This window comes from Thalia democratica, chromosome 4, assembly GCF_965202585.1.
Source record: "Thalia democratica chromosome 4, ktThaDemo2.hap1.1, whole genome shotgun sequence".
Classification (NCBI taxonomy): domain Eukaryota; kingdom Metazoa; phylum Chordata; class Thaliacea; order Salpida; family Salpidae; genus Thalia; species Thalia democratica.
Window position 1 is genome coordinate 79,007,168 of NC_139168.1, and position 23,400 is coordinate 79,030,567.

Below are 23,400 nucleotides of genomic sequence, written 5' to 3' on the forward strand. Positions count from 1 at the left end.
TAAAACCAAAATATCACAAAATAAACATTAAAGTAGCACTAATTAAGAACCTAATTGTAAATTTTTATTCCAAAACTTTTTTTTATGCTAAAAGAAAAAACAATAGCTAAAAACTTCCTTGCGGGCTGCATTTTGACCGCGGACCGCCGTTTGCCGACCCCTGAACTATACTTTCCGTATTTTTGTAATAAATTGTAAATTTATTTAAATTTAACGAACTCTTAAGTTGTGACTCTTTAGCGCTGTAAATATTGAAGAACACTATAGCGACGAAAAACGGTTTAAAAAAACAAATAAATTACTTTATAATCTGATTCAGAAGCTAATTTGTTTTTTATTGCAAACTTTTTATTACCAAGTGTTTAATTTATTAATCTTTGTAAAGGTTCTCAAATAAAAAAAATATATTAATTAAACTAGGATTCTATCTAAATTTAAAAAGTTTACTTAACTAGCTTACTATAATATAACAATGTAAGCATATTTTTATTAATGAAAAACAAATAGTTTTGACGTTTTTGTAAAGTCAAGAAAAATATATGTGTTTTAAGAAATAAATAAAATGCTAGTTAGTTAAACGTAGTCATTATAATATCATAGTAAAAGTATTAAAAAAAGGATTGATACATTGAAGTTAACTGAACAAATGCGAAAGTTTAAGAAATATTGCAGATTAACTTGAAATAATATTGTACTCAAAATACTTCAGTTGCACTTTTAAGCAATCACTGTACAGTTGATTTACTGTGCTACAAAATAAAAAAAGAAATCTTTACGGTGTTCAGTTGTGCAAACTAGTTTACATACAAACTATTTCACTGTGCACAGAAAATTTTGTAAATGAAAAGTATTTTCAAAATGACATTTATTTTGTTTTTATCTATCATAAAAAGCATATTATAATTTAACTTACCTACATCTTAACATATTTTTTGTATATTAAGACACTTAAATCATCAATATAATTAATAGTTATATGATCATTTATACTTTTTGTAGTCTAGTGTGCACAGAATTTAGATTTCATTTGTTTGATGTAAACAAATTGTATAAAGACTAGCCAATTAAATTATAGTTTATTGAACAAACAAAAAAAACGAGAATTTGCTCGAAAATTTTTGGTACTAGAACTTAAGTAAACAAAAAAACATCTCGGTCATTAAGTTGCAAACCTAACTTTAATCACAATTAAATTGATCTAAGACTCAACAAAAAGTTTAACAGTTTAAATTAAAGATTAAATTAAAACGTAAAAATTTATGAAAATGAAACTATTAAACTTTCGACATTAAATATATTCTTAAACAATTTTTTTTTTTGATTTATAGTGTCTAACATTAAACAAACATAAAATATATATTGAAATCTACAATAAAAGGTAAAGTTTTAATCTGAAATGCTTTTAGATTTAAAATCTATCAATAATTAAAGCAAATAGTTTAAATTTTTATACATTTTAAAAGAATAAAAAAAAAATAAGTTTTTAAAAAGTACGTTGAGAATTTTCATTCTACCATGAATTTAATTTAATTCAAAATTTTAAAATAAAGCTATAAAATAAAAAATATTACAAAAAATAAAGCTGCAATTATAAAAATAGAAAATACAGCAACCTAAAGGTGTATCAAAAAAATACCATGCTTAAACTGATCAAAAAGAATAAAATTTATATACAATTTTAATTAAAATTGTCAGTTTTTACATATTCAATTAAATATCTAAATATAAAAGTTTAACCAAACTAAAATAATACTGTAAAAAAAAAAACACTTAAAAAAGTAAATCATTTTTTTTTATAAATAAACAACAACAATCAACAAATAAGTTAACATATTATTAATTTCAAATCTTATCAGTTATGTAAGCTTATAACTTACGTACTTAACTTTTTTTCGTAAATATTTATAGAGATTAATAAGTTTATATACACAGATAAAATTTAAACTATTTAATGAAATTGTTAACTAATACACAAACAAAGTATAAACAAGTATAATCATTATGATTTTTCTTAGCAGTCATTTTTTGAAACCTCCCCGTTAAAGAACTAGGACTATTGAATATACCATGGTCAGTAACAAAAAGTTTGTTTAAAGTTGTTCTATTTCTTATCAGAGATATATTTTATTAATTCTGTTTCAAAAGTTTTATACAATGAGGTCGACGTTTTTAAAGTATTAATTATCGCAACAAAAAACATTTTTTAATAGTTTATATGCAAAATTATAATGGTATCCAAACAGTTTTAGAATGTATCTATAGATTTTTTGATTTAGACAAATTCACGATGTAACTTTTTTGACTTTTTTTACAAGCTGCAACGAAAACATGCTGCATAAGAGCTGCAAAAAATCATTAAAAATTGCTTGTGAGTTTTATTTCAACTTTGAAAGAAAACACCAAAAACTTGTGCAAAAAATTAAAATATTTGAAAACATCTTACTAATTATCCAGAATAAAAAACAAATATAAAATTAACTATTCGAAAAAATTTTCAAATGAAATAGGTTAGTTATAAACTAGATTAGGGGTGGGCAACATTTTTCAATCAACGGGCCAGATCCGGAAAAATTTAGTCTTTTGAGGGCCGGAGCATTTCGAATTAGTGATTTACCGGATCAAGTATCTCAATCCAGCCGAATAATAAATTTTTAGATCCGAACCCGGCTAAAAACTTATTTTAAGTCGAGGTACGGATCCGGTCGGATTCTAATGTAAATAAAAGTTTTGGAACTGGTCGGAATCTAATTTTAAGGGAACAGTTGATCACTTTTTTAAATCCTTCAAATTCAAAAAACTTTCTCAAGTCTGACAAATTAAGATGTAGGTTGAGACATATCAGATGTTTGGTGTAATTTTACAATAGATATTCCAACAAAGTTCGAAAAACACAAAATATTAGGACAAAATAGTGTTTTAATAGTACACATTAATTTATAAAGTAATTTTTAGCATGTTTTTGAAGTCAAATTCTTACAGTTTTGTTTTGTAAAAATATGATACGAAGTTTTATACAATTCTTGTAATATTGACCCTTTGCGGGCCAGTAAGTTCACTAGCGGGCCATTCATTTTAATTTTTGGGCCGGATCCGGCCCGCGGGCCGTACCTTTCCCACCCTTAAACAAGACTATAGAATTTAAAATTGTAAGTTGTAGATTAACTATATTAAGATTTTTGTAAATAGGCATATTTTAACAGTGAATTTTTTTGAAGAACTTATTTTGTTATAACTAATACATCTTATAATTTTCTTCATAATTTGTTTTGTTAAATTTTAGTTTTTTTTATATTTAGCTTCACCCTATCTCACACAAAATACTATGATGCATGAAAAAAACAAGCCACTTCCTTTCCAAGTACTAAAAGTTTTGTATGAAAACAGATATTGCAACCAAGAAAGCTTTAGTGTTTTGATTTGTTGAGGTGAAGTCAAAAATGGAAAAGTTACAAACGAAGTTTTAGAATTGGAAATAACTAGTTTTAAAGTGAATAAATTACTTTCAATGGTAGAACCTCATTGCTATTAGATTTAGTTAGTATCAAATCTGATATACTTGCTATTTGCTATTGTGAAGATCAAAATAAAAACTTTGATTTGTCAGCTGTACCTGTTGAAATTTACTCTAAAAAAAATAAAGCTTGGAGTCATAAAAATTTGAAAATGAATGAACCGACTTGTTACTGTGTTAGTTTATTCATGAATAAATTGTACATAATTGGAGGGTGGGATAAAAATAGTTAGAAAAATGTCAGTTCATGTTACACTTACGACATCAATAGTAATATATGGAATGAAATAGCAGATTTAAATATGGCAAGAGTTTGTGCTGCTTGTACAGTTTTTGAAGGTAAACTTGTTGTTACTGGAGGTGAAAATGATTTGTCTCCGTTGAAATCAGCAGAAGCATATGATCATCATGAAAACGAATGGACTTATTTACCTGATATGATTGAAAAGAGACGTTCTCATGTTGCAGTTAGTATGGGTAATAAAATGTTTATTATTGGTGGAGAGCAAAATATAAATTGTGAAGTATTTGACTGTTGTTCGAGAAAGTTCATAAAAATAAATTCAGAAATTAAAGTATCTGGTTTAGAAAGATGGTACTTTAATGCATTCAACATTGGCAACAATATTGTGGTATTTCTGGATACTTAAGAAGCTCTTACTGAAACAATTGTTTACTTGTATGATGTTGATAAAGAAAATGGGTAAGGAATCAGTGTGGTTTTAATATAAACATGTTTGTTTCAAATTATGTGAAGTACTACATCTAACATTCAGCAATTAATGGAGAAAAGTATTTCAATACAGTAAAAAATCAGTAAAGCTCGTTTTTCTTTTTTTGATTTATTTTCAAAAGTGCAACTTATTTACATAACAGGTTTCAAAGTTTTGTTTTAGAATACTTTCTTTTCGTAAGTTAACAAAGTTTTTATTTTTAGTATAAGTTTCCGTTTTTCGTTATAATAAACAGTATTAAACCAAACAGTTTAGCAGTTCTGGCATTTTTTAAACAAGTGATTTTGAGTAATTTAGGTTAGTTATGATAATAATTTTGAAAGTTTTTTTGTTTATTTGACTTTTATGAAGTTTATTTTTTTGTTTGGGATATTTGCGGTATCTAAAAAAAATAAGAGGAAAAAAATATTTCCATCATAAACAACTTAGTTGAATAAATAAGTTAAAATAAAAATTCTTATTTTATTTATGAAGAATGGCTAAAATAAGTATAAATATAAAAAAACCTTAAACTTGTTTAAGTGGTACAATTTAGTACAAAACCATTATTGTTTTTCAATCATATCAGCTAGAAAGTCTATTTGTATTGTAACAATTGTACAACTTAGTAAAGTCTTCATACCTTTTAAATATTTTTTTGTTGTATCTAATATTAGAGTAAGTCTATTTATTTAGATTTGTATAACTTCAATATTATAAGTAGTTTATAACTATTGTTTAATCAAATGAGCAAATTACTTTATACCATCAATCAGTATAAGTAAAGTGAATAAAGAATTGATCATGGCGCAGTTAGTATGGGTAATAAAATGTTTGTTATTGGTGCAGCATATACTACAATTTGTGAATTATTTGATGAGTTTTCCAGGGAATTTACTAAAATTGATTCCGAAATTAAAGTTCCTGCATTAAAGTTATGCTATTTTTCCGCATATAGCATCGAAAATAATTTTGTTGTGTTTCGAAATTTTAAAAGAAAACTTAGAAGAATCATATATTTACATATACAATATGAAAAAGAAACATGGCTGAATGTAGTGTGAAATTTTACTAAAAACAGGTTTATATCAAGTTATGTTAAGTACTATGTCTAACTGTCAGAAACTATAGGAAAACTGTATAGCAATAACAGTAAAGGTTTAGTAGGTTTACTAAATTTTGTCTAAGTTATACTTTTCATAATTTTTGTTTTGATAGGTTTGCTTAATTTATGTTTATTTTAAAACTATTTTGTTAAAAGTAAGCATTCTTTTGTTATGAAAGAAAGTAATGAACAAAACTATTTGTAAACAATAAAAAAAGAAGTATTACTTTATAACTAACTGAATAAACAGTTTTTATTAGATTAGTCTATTTGCAACTTAGTTTAAATTTTTTGATCTGGTTGTGTCCGATATAAAGTTTGATGCAAATGGGTAACTAAATTTAAAGCTTCAAAAGTCCTAATATATATCCATTCTGCATAAAAATAAAAAAGCTAGTCAACGGTTTGTTAATGTGAGTTATGTATTATAAACTAATTACCAATACATATTTGTTTGCTTTGTTTTCAATTTTTAATTTTATTAAAACTAATTTAATTAAATATTATAAAAGTTAATTGCAAGAGATTTCCTAGTTATACTAAACAATCTTTTTTTCAATAAACAAGCACAAGCTAAGAAAAAAAACATCTTATTTAGAAAATAGTTTACGAAAAAATTTAATTTAACAAAAATTTAATTGTAATTTGTATACGATAAGTTAATTTAAAAATTGTTAGTTACTTGTTCGTCTAGCTAACAGACAGACTTATAATTATTCGTAAGTAAATTTAAAAATATTATCAATTATTTACAGTGTATATTAATTTGATTTTTAGAATGCAAGTTAGTAAGATTAAATAAAGAGTTGTATATTACCTGTAAATAAACCAGTTTTTTAATCTTTATTGTTTTTACTACTTTTTAATACAATATTATTCATGTGTTATCAATTTAAAATTTGCTTCAAATAACTAAAAAGATAGATATTGGTTTAAGAAACATTTTAAATCTATAAAGGGAAAGTTAAAATATTTTTATTCAACTAATCCATTATAAAATGTTTAACTTTTTTTTTCTTCTCTGAAGTTTAAATAGTTTTAATGTAGATATATATTTAAAAGTTCTTAAAACTAAAATTTGTTTTATTACATTAGTTTGACATAACTTATTTTAGAAGATATTTATATCACATAATTTTTCCTATGTTCAAAATTCCGATTTAACTAAACTTTACCTGTCTAAAGTAAATGAAATATATAAACTTAAGGACAATAGTTTAAACCAATGGTTAATCAGCCTGTTTCCGATTAAAGACTGCTCAAGGGCCGCATTATGCCGGAAAAGTATTTTCTGCGGATAAAGATACAGAATAACAATTGTGAAAAATGGTACATACTAATTTTATGAAATATTAACAAAAGAAGCAAGCGATCTTAACTTTTAATTGTAACAAAAATCCGTACTGAAAACTTTTCACCACAAAAACTTTAATTTATTTAAAAAATATTTCTAGCTGAAAACTACCTCGTGAGTTGATGATTATTTTGAGCCCGCGGGTAAAAACTTACCAAAATTTGAAGTTTTTAATTTTAACCACAACGCTTTTTACCAAGCTTGGTACGTACTTTATGTAAAAACTAACTAAATATTTTCACTTGTAGACATGTAAATTAGGTGCATGAATTTAACAAAACTTCATTTTTTCGATTATTATGTACGAGTTTTATTTTGTCATTTAATTCAATCGTGCAGTTGCATTATTTAAACGATGTCAGTTTGGTTTTACGGAACCAGTTTAAATTTAATAGTTTATTTTTTTTACTTTAAACTATTTTAAAAAATGTACACATGTATTATTTTTGTATTTAAACATTTTAATCGTAAAGTAGAGTTTTGAATTTTAATACTCTTGTTTTACGACTGTAGATTAATCTAGTATTTCAAAAGTAGACATTACCGCTACTTCAGGGGGAATTTTGGCTATCAGGGAGTGTGATTAGTAAAGCGGAAAAAGTTTAAATGGCTAATAAGTAGACAAGGAGATTATTTTCTAAACTTATGCCGATAGGACGTTTGTGAATTTCGGAAACCATGGTTTTTTAGTTAAAATGATACAGTATAACAATATAATTTCACAACAGTTTAAAAAAAATACTTTATCTTGCATTAATATTTTACTATGTAATATTTGATAACAGCAACTTTGTGTTATAAATAAACAAATCAAATTTGTTCAAAATTTAACTAAAATTATTTGAACTTACATTAGAGGTGACGTCAATTAATACAAAAACAAAAAAAAAATCACACTTGCAATCCTTAGATCAGGGGTCGGCAAGCTTGAGGCACTTGCGAGCGAAATTTAGAGTTTAAATCATTTTCGCAGGCCGCAGTTTTAGTTTTGATAACGCATTTAAATTTATTTACTTTTAGTTTTATCAGTCTGATACTTCGGTCAGAGTGAGTTTTAAAAATACTTGTTATTAATAAGTAAAGTTGTGGTTTTGGTCTTAATGCACTCACTATCTGTCTAAACAACTAATATTTTATGCATAGTTATTTAACTACTTAACTATTACTTAGCATCGTAACAAATAAACTTTAAAGTAGTTTCATGCTTTCTTTCTGTATTGTCCTCATCAATCTCTTTTTATAATTTTTTATAACTTGAACATAGTTAAATGTAATTTATTTAGTTTGTACAACATATCTTACTCAATGGTACTTTATGTTTAATATTGTTAATTTTGCTAACTGGCTACTTTTTCTCTATTGTCCTCATCAATCTCTTTTTATAATTTTTTTTATAACTTGAACATAATTAAATGTAAGTTATTTAGTTTGTACAACATATTTTACTTAATGGTACTTTATGTTTAATATTGTTAATTTTGCTAACTGGCTACTTTTTCTCTATTGTCCTCATCAATCTCTTTTTATAAATTTTTTATAACTTGAACATAATTAAATGTAATTTATTTAGTTTATACAACATATTTTACTTAATGGTACTTTATGTTTAATATTGTAAATTTTGCTAACAGCGGGCCCTAGTTACCCTAAGTTACCCCCCGCAATTACTTTTAAGCCAAAAAATTATCTTTATAAAAATGTGATAAGAAATTATTAATGGTATTAGCTTATAATCAAGCTCATGATTTAAAAATGGTTAAGTTTTATCAGGTTTTAGTGTTATTTTCATTTATAACAGAATGAAAATATATGCGATGAGGTAATATAATAATAAAGCAAAATTTTAAGATCATCTATACCCTTATGCCTAACCAATCTTTTAGAAATGTTTAATCTACACCGTAATCCCTAACCCACCGTACCATAACATACAAAAAATAAACCAAAAGAAAAATTTTACTACTTAAGACTTGAAATAAATAAAGTTTTATTCAATCAGTTAAAGCGATCTTAGTTCTGCAGCCGACGCGTGAGTTTGTATATATTTAGTCTTTATATCGTAATGATTAATAACTGACCTATAAACGTTTAGATAGAAAACTTACAGCGCAATTTAAATGTGCAAGCCCAAAGATTAAAACATGAATATAAACTATTTAAAAAGTTATGCAAAATTAAACGAAAAATAATATAAATGCAGTTAACGTTTACATACATCATGATTGTAGTATAAGTGTTGACAGTTTATAAAAAAAATCTAAATGATAAATGAACATTAATAAAATTTTATAAACTTAAACTATCTTTTTCAATAAACAAAATTTGGTAAAAGATTGATGAAACATTCATAAAACTTTTAATCAAACTACTATAAGTACTACGTATATTTTAAACCTACAAGAAAATGAAAGATAAGTTTAAAAACTGTGTAGGTTGACTATAGATATCAATAATTAAATATTTACGTTTATATACTCAAAATTTCTCATATCCTTTCATAAAATATGTTTTGTTTGTTAAGTAAAAGTATTTGTTTTTGGGGATTTTGTTTTAATAGTTATTTTAAAATTTTGGTAGCCTTAAATTATTTGCATTAGGCTTAATGTAGGTACACAAAGTCAAAAATTCTTGAGGTATGTCTTGCCAGTTTGGTACTTACTTGCGCAGTGTTCAAAATGTGTACCTACATAGCGGGTTAATGTAGCTTAACTGTATATTAAATTACTAATAAATAAATTTTAATCCTCTATATAATTGCTGTATTGTTTAAGAAAGTGTTAGAAGCAATTTTTAACTTGTTACTTGTAAGTAATAAAATTTAAGACGTAATTGGATGGGTTTAAATAATTTAGATATTAAATGACATAATGTGAGGTTTTTTTAGTTAAATTTAATAAAAATTTGTAAAAATTTAGGAAAATTCTACAACATGGTTGTAAACTACCTACATAAAAACTATATAATCAACTATAAACTGCTGTAAACTTACTAAAACATTTTAAACTACTTAACAATTTTTTACGCTTGTTCTTACTTAAATTATTTCACACTTTTTTAATATTTAGAATCTAATACTGGTGATAAATTATCTATTTCGATTTTTAAGCTTACAAATTATAAGTGGTTTATAACTAAGATTTAGTCAAACAAATTTTATACTTTATATTTTCAATCAGTGATATGTTTCTAATATATTAAACTTAATTGTTTTCTTAGATAAATAATGCTATTTTTTTAAGTTTTTTTATTGCATCTTTAACAATATTAGTAAAAAAAAATTAATTTTTCTAAGAATAAACGAAATGTTTGTTTACCAAAATTTAGTCAAAAATCAAAAATTATATTTTAAATCTATATTTCACTACTACTTACTAAATTGTTATTTTAAATTTTATATATATTTATAATAAACGTTTATTGAAAATTTATAATTTTTACTCATGTATTATATAATTTTGTTTAAAATATGTTTGGTTTAATTAGAGTTTCTTCTTTTTACACTAACTTTATCCCTACAAAATGTATATGATAAATAAAGAAAACAAGTCAGTTCTTTTTCAAGTACCAAAAGTTTTGTATGTAAACAGATATTGTAACCAAGAAGGCTTCAGTATTTTGATTTGTTGAGCAAAAGACACAAACTTAAAAGTTACAGACGAAGTTATAGAATTGGAAATACCTAATTTTGAAGTGAATGAATTTCCTTCGATGGTAGAATCGCATTATTATTTACATTTAGTTAGTATCAAAACTGGTATACTTGCATTTAGTATTAGATCAAAATCAAATAAAATTTTGATGAGTTAGTTGTATCTGTTAAAAATTATTCTGATAAAAACAAAACTTGAACTCATCAATATGTGAAAATGAAAGAAAGGATTTTTAATTGTTTTTCTTAGTTTATGAGTAAACTGTACATAATCGGAGGATATAATCAAAACAAGGATTAATATCTTAGTTCGTGTTCTAATATTTTACTTAATATACTACTATTTATATCATAACTAATTTAAATATGTATTACGGCATGTACAGTTATTGAAAGAAAATTTGTTGTTACTGGTGGTTATGTTTAATATTGTTAAATTAGTTATATTTATGTTCACGGAAATTTAAAATTATTAGAAGCATATGATTATCATGAAAACAAATGGACACATTTAGCTGATATGATTGAAAAAGATGTAATCATGCTACAGTTAGTATGGGTAATAAAATGTTTGTTATTGGTGGAGCATATACTACAAGTTGTGAAGTATTGACGGCGCTCCAGATATTTTACTAAAGTTTGTTCAGAAATTTATCCTGATTTAGAAAAAGTTATTTTAATGCATTTAACATTGTAAACAATATTGTAGTGTTTCAAAACTTAATAAACTATATGAACGAAACAATTAATTTATATTGTCAAGTTATAAAGCAGTTTTCCAATGTAAATTGTTGCCTTATAAAAAGTTTAATCTTTGCACCAAACTTCATTTAGTTACATAGAAATATTTTAGGTTTAGTCGAAAAAGGAAGTAATCCAATAATGTTTAATAGTTATTAAACTTTATAAATAACCTTACTTGTTTAAAACTATTCTTTGCAAAACATAGCTAATTAAAAAAAAATATTTATTGTTGAACATAAGCCGAACAATGCAACTATGACAAAAGTTTGAAACGGAATTAAAAAGTAGGTTACAATTGAAAAAATTAACTTCCATGTAGATAGGGGGATTTAATAAACCTACTTAATTATTATTATACACGCGTTTCTTTAGTTTTTGAAAACTAGGTGTAGAACTTCACAAATCTTGAATCAATTTTGTTTTTAGCAAAATCACACTTAAAATTTAACCATTTTTTTTTCTATCCACATCATATAAATAGACACCTGTTTCTGTAACAGATCTTTGAAAATTTTGAAACACTACAATATTATTGCGGTAGCTATGTTATTAAAATGCCATTCTTTTATATCACAAACTTGAATTTCTGAACTAAAATTTGTAAAATTTCTGTAACAATTATCAGAAACTTCGATTTTTTTTTCGTTTTTACTAATAACAAACATTTTAATACCCATACTAACTACAGCATGATCCCTTCTTTTTTCAATCATTAAAGGTAAATAAGTCCATTTGTTTTCGTGATAATCATATGCTTCTACTGATTTCAATTGACAAATGATTTTCATTTTCAGTAACAAAAATTTTACCATCAAAAACTATACATTCGGCACAATTTCTTGCTACATTTAAATCTGATATTTTATTCCATGTATTACTATTGTATAATCCATGTATTGTATACTATTGTATTGTATTAATCTGATATTTTATTACACTTTTATAACTAGTTTTAACCCACCCTCAAATTATGTACAATTTATTCATAAATAAACTAACACAATAATAAAACTGTTCGTACATTTTAATATGTTTGTAAGCCAAAGTTTTATCTTTTCAGAACAATTTTCAACAGACACAGCTGACAAATTAAAGATGTTAATTTGATCTTGACTGTAACAAATAGCAGGTATACCAGATTTTTTATCATCTAAATTTAAGTGGTAATGCGGTTCTACTAATGAAGGAAATTTATTGCTTTGAAACTAGGCGTTTTTAATTCTAAAACTTCGTTTGAAAAATTTCCACTTTTGTGTTCACCTCCACAAATCAAAGTACTGAAGCCTTCTTGGTTACAATATCTGTTTTTATACAAAAACTTTGGTACTTGGAAAGAAATTGAATTTTAATTTTTAATACATCATAGTTTTTTTGCGTGAAATAAAAAAAGCTATAAAACAGAAATTAAAATTAAACAAAACAAATTATGGAAAAAACTGTAAGATATATCAAATAATAAAAATTAAATTCTTCAAAAAGGAATCATTTTAAAAGTATGCCTATTTAAAAAATTTAATATTGTAAATAAAAACTACATATATCGGTTCTAAATAACAAGTGCTTCATTTATTTTACTAAAATTTAGTGAAAACGTTGTATCTAAACCTTAAAAGCTTTAATTTATCTCATCATGTTTATTCTAAATTACATTAAAATTTAAATACTATATAAAAATTCTGTTTATTTTACAAAACAATAAAAGGAAATGTATTAACAGCAAAATACCAACTGAAAATATTAAGTTATAAATTAGTATAACTTAAAAATAAACTTAAGTTACTCATAGTTTGTAAGCACTAAAATTAAAATAAGCAGACTTTCACAGATATTTGATATCAAAAAAAAAGTAAAAATCGCGTAAGTATTAAGGTAAAAACATTAAACAAACTATGATGTATTAGATGATGTTATTAAGTACAAATAATTTACTTTTGATAACTTGATATATTAAAAGAAAATTTTGTTAATTAGTTTATAACTTTGTAGTAAGTTCATAATATTATTACTCTCTAAGTCTTATAAAGTAAACAGTTTTTTGGTCAATAAGCTCATCATTAAAAAAGCAATATATGATAGTTGTTGCTTTATATTTGTTTAAAGAAAGGTTACTATCATTTTCAGTATTCTATTGAACTTCTACTAATTTTAAATAAAGTACGTCACATTTTATGAATATATCTTTTAAATGCAATAATTTATGATGCTTTTTAATATAAGTAACAAGTTAAAATTTAAGTTAAACATTATTTTAAAAATTCAGCAACGATTTAGATGATGCTCGAAACTTATTTATGAGTAGATTAATAGACATTTAAACTATAATTAGAGACAATTAAAACGTAAACTACTTTTTTTACTTATGTTAAAACATACCTAAAATTTTTTTTTATACCAAATACTTATGTTAAAAAGGTTGTTTTACCGGACAACGAAGTAAAGCTTTTTTTTAGATTAGGTAAAAAAATTACAACTACCCAAAATTGCGTTTAACTAAAAGTAGGTAATGCAATTTCGTAGAATTTCAATATTTATTAATCATTTCAAGATTACACTTTATTTCACCAACGATTTTATTTGTTTTGTAATTTAAATAAAGCATTTTCATAATCAGACTAAAAGTGATCAGACTTTTAAGTTTTAGTTTTATAGAAACTTTTTTAGTTGGAAATTGATTTTTTATAAATCAATTAAGTGTTAAAATTAGTTTTGTAACAGCTTATAAAAGTTAGCAAACTTGTTGACATAATTATAGCCTTATTAGAATGTACTTCATCAAACATATTAATTTGCATTTTTTTCTTTTGTTGCACATATCTAATAATTATGGACCTGAATGACTGCAAAATTAAATAATTTGTATCATAAAACTAAGTTATTATTTTAAAACTATGCGAAAAGATATTGTATTCTCGCTCACTTAAGTATTTTCTATAAGACCGTTAGTTATAGAAGCAATTTTTTTAAAGTTTTATTTCTTTACCTTGAAGATGCTGGTTAACTGTTAATTAAAAAACTCAAAATTTTGTTGTAAGAACGTGGAGTACAACAGAACTTTCGGTTATCGAGTCATACACAACTGAGTTTTCAAAAATTATGCTTTTCCTGTTTCACAAACTTCCTCACAAAGCTTCTGCTTCCCTTGTAAACTGCAGCTAAGCTTTGATAGTAAGAGCAACATTAACTATTAAAACATCTGTTATCTTAATTTTTTAAATTGTACAACTCAGATGTACTATTGTGTTTTATTTAGCGCCGAGTATTTACACTTAAGTATTAAATTAAACAACTATAACATGATCATTAAGTAAGTCTTAAAAAATTTAAGTTACAAATTTAAAAGTTTTTAGTAAATAAGTTATAATCTAAACTTAAACAAAACAGTAACTCGCAGTGATAACTTTATAATTATAACTTATATTTTTAGTATAATAATTTTGATTGAACTATAAATTTAATTTGGTATTGATAAAAAGTAATTATTTTTCATGCGTTTCTAAAGTATTTTTACTTCAAATAGACCAGTACCAAAGTATTAGCTAGTAACTTAAAGTGTTGTAAATAATTAGTAAAGTAATGAAAAAACCATAGAACTTCAAACTGCTATTATTCTACAAAGAAACTTTCAAGTTAAATTAAACGTTACTCTGTTAGTTTTGTATAATATTTAGCTTATATTATTATAAATGTATAAATTTTTTTTCAAATATTTGTGTGGCTAAATAAACCCTTAAGAATTCTAACTTCACTAAGTTTATATTTTACCGAGTTTAGAAAACTTTAAATTTATCTGTTTGTTAAACTACTTTCTTAGAGTGTGCATATAGGTTTACCTAAAAAAAATGCTATATATAATACACATTAAATTTAAATATTTTTTTACTAACTCATAGGTTTAAAAATATACATTTAAAACGACAAGTAAATGTAAAAATCATTAAAACTTAAACTTTTAATGTTGATTTAGTTAGTTATAATATTGTAATTAAACTAACTTAAGCCTACTAAAAACCAAATTATAAGTTATAGTTTTAAAAGTATAATTTTACAAAAACAATTAAAGTTTGAAAAAGATTTAAATTTAATAGATTATCGAAAATTGTTTTTGTCAGCTCCATGGTAACCGGTTGTTAAAGAATCTGATCTATTATAATTGTTTATGTTTCAGTCCATAAAAAAAATTAAGCTAAATATTGAAATTAAAAAAAAAATAGTTCAAAAACAATCAGAACCTCAAAAAGCTTCAGTTTCACGTTTAGGCAAGTTGATCATTAAAAGAAGAAAAATCAACTTTATTCTATAAATTTTGTTTGAAATTAACATAAGCATTAAAAAAAAACGTACAGCGCAATTAAAAATTGCGAGCCCAAAGATTAATACATAGGAATACAAACTATTTAAAAATTCAGGCAAAATTTAAATAAACGAAAAATAATATTGCAATATAAATAATAATAGTTTACAAAAAAACAATTCTAAATGATAACAGAACAAAAATGTAACTTAATAAACTTTAACTATCTTTTTCAATAATCAAAATTTAATAAGAGCTTGATTAAATATTCATCGACCTTTCTTTTATTGATAAGTAAACAATTATACGTACTAAGTAATTTTTAAACCTACAAGGAAACTGAAGATAGATTTAAAAACTGGGTGGACTGACTATAGATATCAATAATCAAATATTTACGTTTAAATAATCAAAATTTTTAATATACTTCAACAAATATGTTATTTAAGTAAAAATTATTGCTGTTTTTGGGGTTTTGTTTTGTTAGTTATTTTTAAATATTGTTGTTTTTAAATTGATGCGTTAGGCTTAATGTAGGTAAATAAAATCAAAAAATTCCGAGGTACGTCTTGCTATTTTCCAATATTTAGTATTTAAATTAGGTGATAGTCTATATGTTTCGATTTTAAAACTGACAAACTATGAGTGATTTATAGCTAATATTTAGTTAAACATATTATTAACTTTACACTTTTAATCAGTAATATGTTTTTATAACATTTAATATTATTGTTTTCTCAGATAAACAGTACTATTTTTTTAGGTTTTTTAATGTAATTTTAATAATATTCATAGAGAAAATTTAAATTTTTAAGGATAAACAAATTATGTGTTTACCAAATTTTAGTTAAACATCAAAGACATATAATGTTTTAAGTCTAAGTATAAGTATTACTTACTTAATTGTTACTTTAAACTTTTCAAGTTTTTATAATAAACGTTTATAAAAAAATTTATAATTTTCACTCACCTGTTATGTAGTTTTGCTTAAAATATGTTACAGTTAATTATAATTTTTTGTTTTTAGACTAATTTTATCCCTGCAAAATATCTATTATGCATAAAAAAAGCAAGTCAACTCTTTTTAATGTGCCAAAAGTTTTGTTTGAAAACAGATATTGTAACCAAGAAAGCTTCAGTGTTTTGGCTTGTGGAGGAGAAGACAAAAATGGAAAACTAACAAACGAAGTTTTAGAATTGGAAATTCCTAGTTTTAAAGTAAATAAATTCCCTTCAATGGCAGAACCACATTACTATTTACGTTTAGTTAGTACCAAATCTGATATACTTGCTGTTAGTGATAGAGCAAATTCAAATAAAATTTCTGATGAGTCAGTTGTATCTGTTGAAATTTATTCTAAAAATCAAAACTTGGACTCATCAATATTTGAAAATGAAAGAACGGTCTTGTTATTGTATTACTTCATTCAAGAATAAAGTGTATTTAATTGGAGGATGTAATCAAAACAAGGAGAAATATCTTAATTCGTGTTCTACTTATGATATCAATAGTAAAACATGGAATGAAATAGCAGATTTAAATGAAGCAAGAAGTTTTATGGCTTGTGCAGTTTTTGAAGGTAAAATTGTTGTCACTGTAGGCTACATCTATACTCAAGGAAAGTTGAAATCAGTAGAAGCATATGATTATTACGAAAAAAAATGGAATTATTTACCAGATATGATCGTAGTAAAATTTAATCATGCTGCAGTTAGTATGGGTAATAAACTGTTTGTTATTTGTGGAGCTAAAACTACAAGTTGTGAAGTATTTGAAAGTTATTTAAGAAAGTTTACAAAAATTAATTCAGAAATTAAACTTTTTGATTGGGAAATATGCCATTTTTCTGCATTTAGCATCGGAAATAGCATTGTGGTATCTCAAAATTTCGAAAGTTATACAGAAACAATCATTTACTTGTATGATATTGATAAAGAAAAATGGTTAAACATTCAGTGTGATTTTACTAAAAACATGTCATATTCAAGTTTTGTAAAGTACTACACTTTATTGTCAGAAACTATAGAAACACGTTAAATAAAGTAGTAATAAAAGCCATTTTCATTTTGTTTGTAAAAAACTTAACCTACTTTCGTGACTATTTTTTTGATTTTAGCTTTAGATGACTTTGTTTCTTTTATTTTTATTGAAATATTAGTTTATTTAAAAACATTAATTTTTGTTTTAATAAAGCATATTTAATAAAAAATTTTATTAGTTTATATTGACTTTTAGTTGGTTATCAGAGTAATTATTTATAATTTGTTTAATGTTAGCTTATCAGATTAATTTTTTATAATGCTTTATTGTTACCCAGACTAGGAGCCTCACTGGTTTCCTTCGAAATTGCCTCGGTTTCAGTCTAAACAATCTCATCGGATTTCAGGTTAGCAGTAGTCTCGGAACAACTTAACTCGGTGCGCGACCGAGTGTTGGGTGCTTTCAGGACTAATGCCTTTTTTAAGGGTTTTAAGGACATAATTATATAATTATTTAACTAAATATAATGAAAATAAATAATGTTGGTTTATTATGTACAAATACGCAATGACAGCTCACAATAAGTGTAGACAATTAATGTTAACAAATAGAAGGAAATTGTGCTCCGGATTCCCCCCTTGACGTGTCACTGGTCTCAGGTCGCTCAGCTTCTGGCACTCGACGTTGGTCCGTCTCGTTTGCAGAATCTTGCTAAACATTGCGTGGTCTGTTTTCCTTTCCGTAATCGGAGCGTGGTGATAAAATACGATATTAAATAGGCACGGTGATATAAATATTACAATACAAGTACAATAGTGAATAAATGCGGTGATATAAATATATATAAATATTACAATGGAAATACAATAGTGAGTATATATGATAATATGAATATATATAAACAATACGATAGAATTATACAGTATGAAAACAACTTTTTTGTAGAAGTGTAGCTAAGGTTGACGCCCAGTCTGTGTGGGTTTACTTGCTGAGATGGATGTTCATTTTAATCTGATTGAACGCTGTGACTCAATCGTGGAGTCCAGCTTAGAGTATTTGATGAAAGAGTACTTCCAGTACTTAAATTCTCGATGCCACATAATGCGTGGGCTTCTTCGATTAGGTGGTTGTTGAAATCTTCTTGCTTGAAGATTGACGATGTTATTTCTTTTGCGGAGCAGAGTGGTGCTTGTTTCGAGGTGGATTGCCCGCTTCATGCTCTGATCGGGCGTACTTATAGATTTTAAATTCTTTTTCTAGAATTTTCCATAAATCACGCGATCTCTCATTTGATTCTCTCATTTTCCTGGACTTTGGACTGTAGATCACTTGATCTCTCATTTTATTCTCTCATTTTCCCTTAGCCACACCCATTAACAAGCAATTTCCAGTTCAATCAAGAAATCAAAGACAACAATCATTTTAACTAGCACTTATTTTGTTTGTGAAAAATAGTTTTTTCTTTGGAAATCAGTTTTACTATATTTATTCATTGTTTTTTTTAAGAAAAATATAATATCAAGTGAAAAACATTAATTCCTTTAAATTATAAAAATTTGGACACAAGGCAAAATAAGATTTTGCACAAGTGTCCTACAGCTTTATTAAGAGTATATTTAGATGTAAATACAACTCAAACCAAATGAAGTTTGTGGTAAAAGAATTTTTTTCTATAAAACAAAACTAAAATGTTTTTTTATATATTGTTTGTTTTGTAATGTTTTTTTATATTTAAAAAATTTTAGTTGTTGAAAATAGTTTTTGTATTTCAATTAATTTGCAATTTTTAAAAAATTCAGTAACTAACTAACTAAATAAATTTAGTACCGATATGTTATGTAAGAAAAAAATGAAAAGTTTTTAACATAACTAATGCTCATATACTTTAATAAAATATCTTATTTTAAATTAACTAATCGTTTATATGGTTGCCACTTTAATAGCAATAATATCTAAATTATATAAAACCAGCCTTAGTTTATCAAAAGTTTAAAAAGCAAAAAACTTGTTGAAAAAACTAAAGCTTTATTACTTAACTAAAGTATCATCATAAAAAAGTACAAAATATTTAAAACAACATGTGAAAAATTATAATTAATAAACTTCACAAAAGTCATAAAAAATACTCTGAGAATTCAAAGATTTATTTAAAGTGTTTGAAATAAAAATTTCACACGTACACCTAAGCTTTCTAAAATGTCTTAAATAGGTTCAACCAAGTGTGAGTTTTTTAACTAGTTAGTTTGTTTGACAAATCGTTTTAAATAAAACTCACGAAATATGGAAATAATGAAGTTTTTTGACCGTGAACTAAATATGTACAGCAAAAAAAGATACTGTTAGGCGATTTTAACTTTTTTTTAATAAACTGTTTTGCTTAGAACCAAAAACACATTTATATGATAGATCTTTTAAAGTTTCAAGTTAAAGTTTCGTTATTTAACATGTAGAAAATGTTTAAAACTCAAGGTTTTTTTCGAAAATATTCAAGTTCCAGATTTTTTAAGCCTAAATTGTCAAATTTCAGTTTTTTTTTCGAAATTCAAGGTTTTTTTGGCAAAATGATAGTTCACATTTATTTGTAAACAAAAATAAAAATACTTTTTTCAATTGTAGCAGCTGCAAGAATTAACATACGTCATAATTAAAACCAAAACTGTGATATGAACAAAACATACATCATAGGTTTACTTTGCCACTCTTCAAAGCAAAAAATCCTGCCTGAGTGATCAAAAAACTATCCGTACATTTTAGAATAATAAAAAACAATTTAAGTCAAAAACTGAAAATGCTTAAACTGGCCTGATATTCGAAAAGTTTATAAACTAGCCTGACATGGTCGAGTGTGTGACAATGTTAAATTATCTATTTGCTTAAATTTAAACTATTTTGAATGATAATAAAAAGACTCAAAAAATTTTCTATTCCTAAATCTTGTTTTTATTAAATAGTTATTTCCGAAAAAAGAATCTGTGTATATAAGTGTGCAATTCAATGAAATTAACTTAAATTGCCTAAAAAATTTGTTTGTAAAATAAAAGTGTAAACTGAACAAAAACTAATTTATTTATGTCTTATTCATTGTTTTAAATTGTGTCTGTACACTCTTAGATATTGTATACAAAAACATGTATAATCGAAAATTATGCTTAAATTTAACTTAATCTAACTTAAATAATGTTTTAAAAGTGGTTAAACTTTGAACATCTCTGTACATTGGTGTGCATAGGAATTCACTTAAAGTACACAGAAAATTTACACAACATTCAAAGTGTGTTATGTATAAATAAAGTAAACCTTAATTCTTTTTATTATGTTATTTTAATGTTTTTATGTACACTTAAATATAGTGGTAAAATATCTAAGGTATAAGTTACATATTAAACAAAATATATAAACTGTATAGAAATGACATTTTTGTTAATTTTTGTGCATTACTTCTGTACACAAGGGAAAACATTTGAATTTTGTTCATTTGCTTAATAGGTGTTATATAAATAACTTACACAGTCAAAGTACTTGTAAGACTGTTTTTTCAGACCGAATTTTATTATGGTAAGAAGAAAGTTATTATAAAACACAGCTCGAATGCTAATATGTCTTTTTTACATTTTTAACCCAAATGAGTAAAGCCTTTTAATTGTTTCAAAATGTTATACAGGGACTTTAAATGAAACTAATTAAATTTAAACGAACTACAGCATTTTTACCATAAAAAATTAAAATATATTTTTGCTCAGCGGGCCAGATTTACATGATCGCGGGCCGCAGAACTTTCTTTCGCGTGACTATGAAATACTTTAAAATTTATTGTATTTAAGAGAAGCTTTTTTATATGTCGACAAGACGATATAAATCACTCCTCTTATTTACGCAATATTCTTTTTTCAACGAATACACAACGGCCGATGATTCTTTTATGCACAGCTTACAAATAGTGTTATTACCATCTACTATTGGCTGTGCTCTTTTTATTACCTCCCAATTTATCTTAAAATCAATGTTTTAAAAGCTATTCAAGTGAGCTCTGTGGAAAGTTCATAAGTTTATTTAACCACATTATTTTCAATATAGATATATTATTGTTAAATATTTTGACATATTTAATTTTCGTAATAAAACAACTTTGAGAATTTATATAAGTTTTAAATGACTTGAGCTTTCAAACTAAAAACTAAAAATGCTAAATTAAATTTTGACTTGATTACAGGTACCATTTCTAGTTAAAATAAAAACATGATTGATTGTTAATGTCAATTAAAAAAGCATATAGAATACTAATTTAATATTGCCTCATAATAAGAATAAATTAAAAGTGTTATGATAAATAATAATTTAAGAAGGAAAAACATGTAATGTTTTAAAAGACGTAATTTACTTAATCACGAAAAACCAATATTTTTAAATATTTGTTATTGATTGTGGTTTAGCATTTCTTAATAATAGGTCAGTTAACACATTTGTTAAACGAAACACCTATTAAACAAACAGCAAATATCATCCTATAATGCATGCTTAATCTTAAACATAAGTTTAAGTTTAACATTAAGTTAAGTTGTAAAACACTAGAATAAATCAAAATCTATCTTGAAATAAATAAAAGTTTAACTTGCAATTTTAGAAAAAAAATTTTTGTCTCGTAAATGAAATAATTCATTGAAACAAACAAGTAATTAAGAAGTCTTCAAACTTTTTCAAAGTTTTTAAAAAATTTTTAACTATGAACATCATATGACGTAACCAACGAATTCTAGCTATCAATCTTAGTAAAACATTGTAAACATTTTCAACTTGCTAGTTTCGATAAAGAGTAGAAATATTTATAAGGTGAGTTAAGCCTTTTTGTTATATACATTAGTTTTGTCACTGTCTAATAAAAAAATTTTCAAAGTTTTCGTTAAAATAAGCTCAAGCATTAACTTTATGACTTGACGTATAACTTCAATAGTTTGAAGCAGAGTTATTTCAAACAAGCTAAATGTATTAACTACGAAGTATTTGTACAAATAATTGAAAAGAAAACTTGCTGATAGCATTTGTTTCTAGAGATTATAATGTTCGATAGAAAACGATAACTATGTATTACAAAGTATTATTAATAAGTACTTATACATTTTTTTAAGTTATATCAACTTTTGTATTCTAAACTTCTGTATCTGGTAGTTTTTAAAAAATAAATCTACTTTAAAAAACAACTTTATATTACATTATCTTTGGGTCAATTTTATTTCCATTTTAACATAGATCAAAGCAGAATAACCATTTGTTAAGCAAATTACTTATTTGATTAACTTATGTAATTTGAAAAATAAAAATCCTAAAAATATTTAAGTAAGATAATGGATAAGGAACGAACCTTGAAGAAGAAATTAGGTGTTTTAGAGATTAAACAAGCTTTCTATTTTTCACATTGAATATAGCTAACATGAACACATTTTAATTAAAAGTCCTGTATTAACAAATTTTTAAGCTGTGTTTTTTATGCTTACATTGCATAAAAAACATATTTATGTATTGTAACTTCATTCGTGATTTTTAAAAAAATTTATGATAGCATTCATTTTCCAACTTAAGTGTGTATCTTAAGCAAGGTTGTACCTTTTAAATCACATACCTTTTTATATTCCTACTGTATTAGCAACTCTAAATTGTAATAAAGTATTTAACTTGTAATTTACTAAATTAATAAAGCATACAAACATATCTTTTATTTACAATTAAGAAAACATAGCTTCACAGCTTATAAAAAGCATATTGCTACTTAAAGTTTAGTAAATCAAACAGTTGCTAAACTTTTCTTAACTTAAGTGAAAGTTAAACATAAATCAAAAATAAAAAGATTTTTCTGGCTTAGATGTTTCAAAAGCATACTTTAATTGCAATTAAACATTACGTCAATCATAGTTTAAAACCAATTTAAAAAAAAGAAATTTAACAAACTGATATTGGTAAAACTATGACCACTTGTTATTTTTTAATAACTTCTTCATGAGAAACGATAGTTTACTTCACTTTATTAACTTTAATAAGTTAAGATTAAAAATTTGCGAAA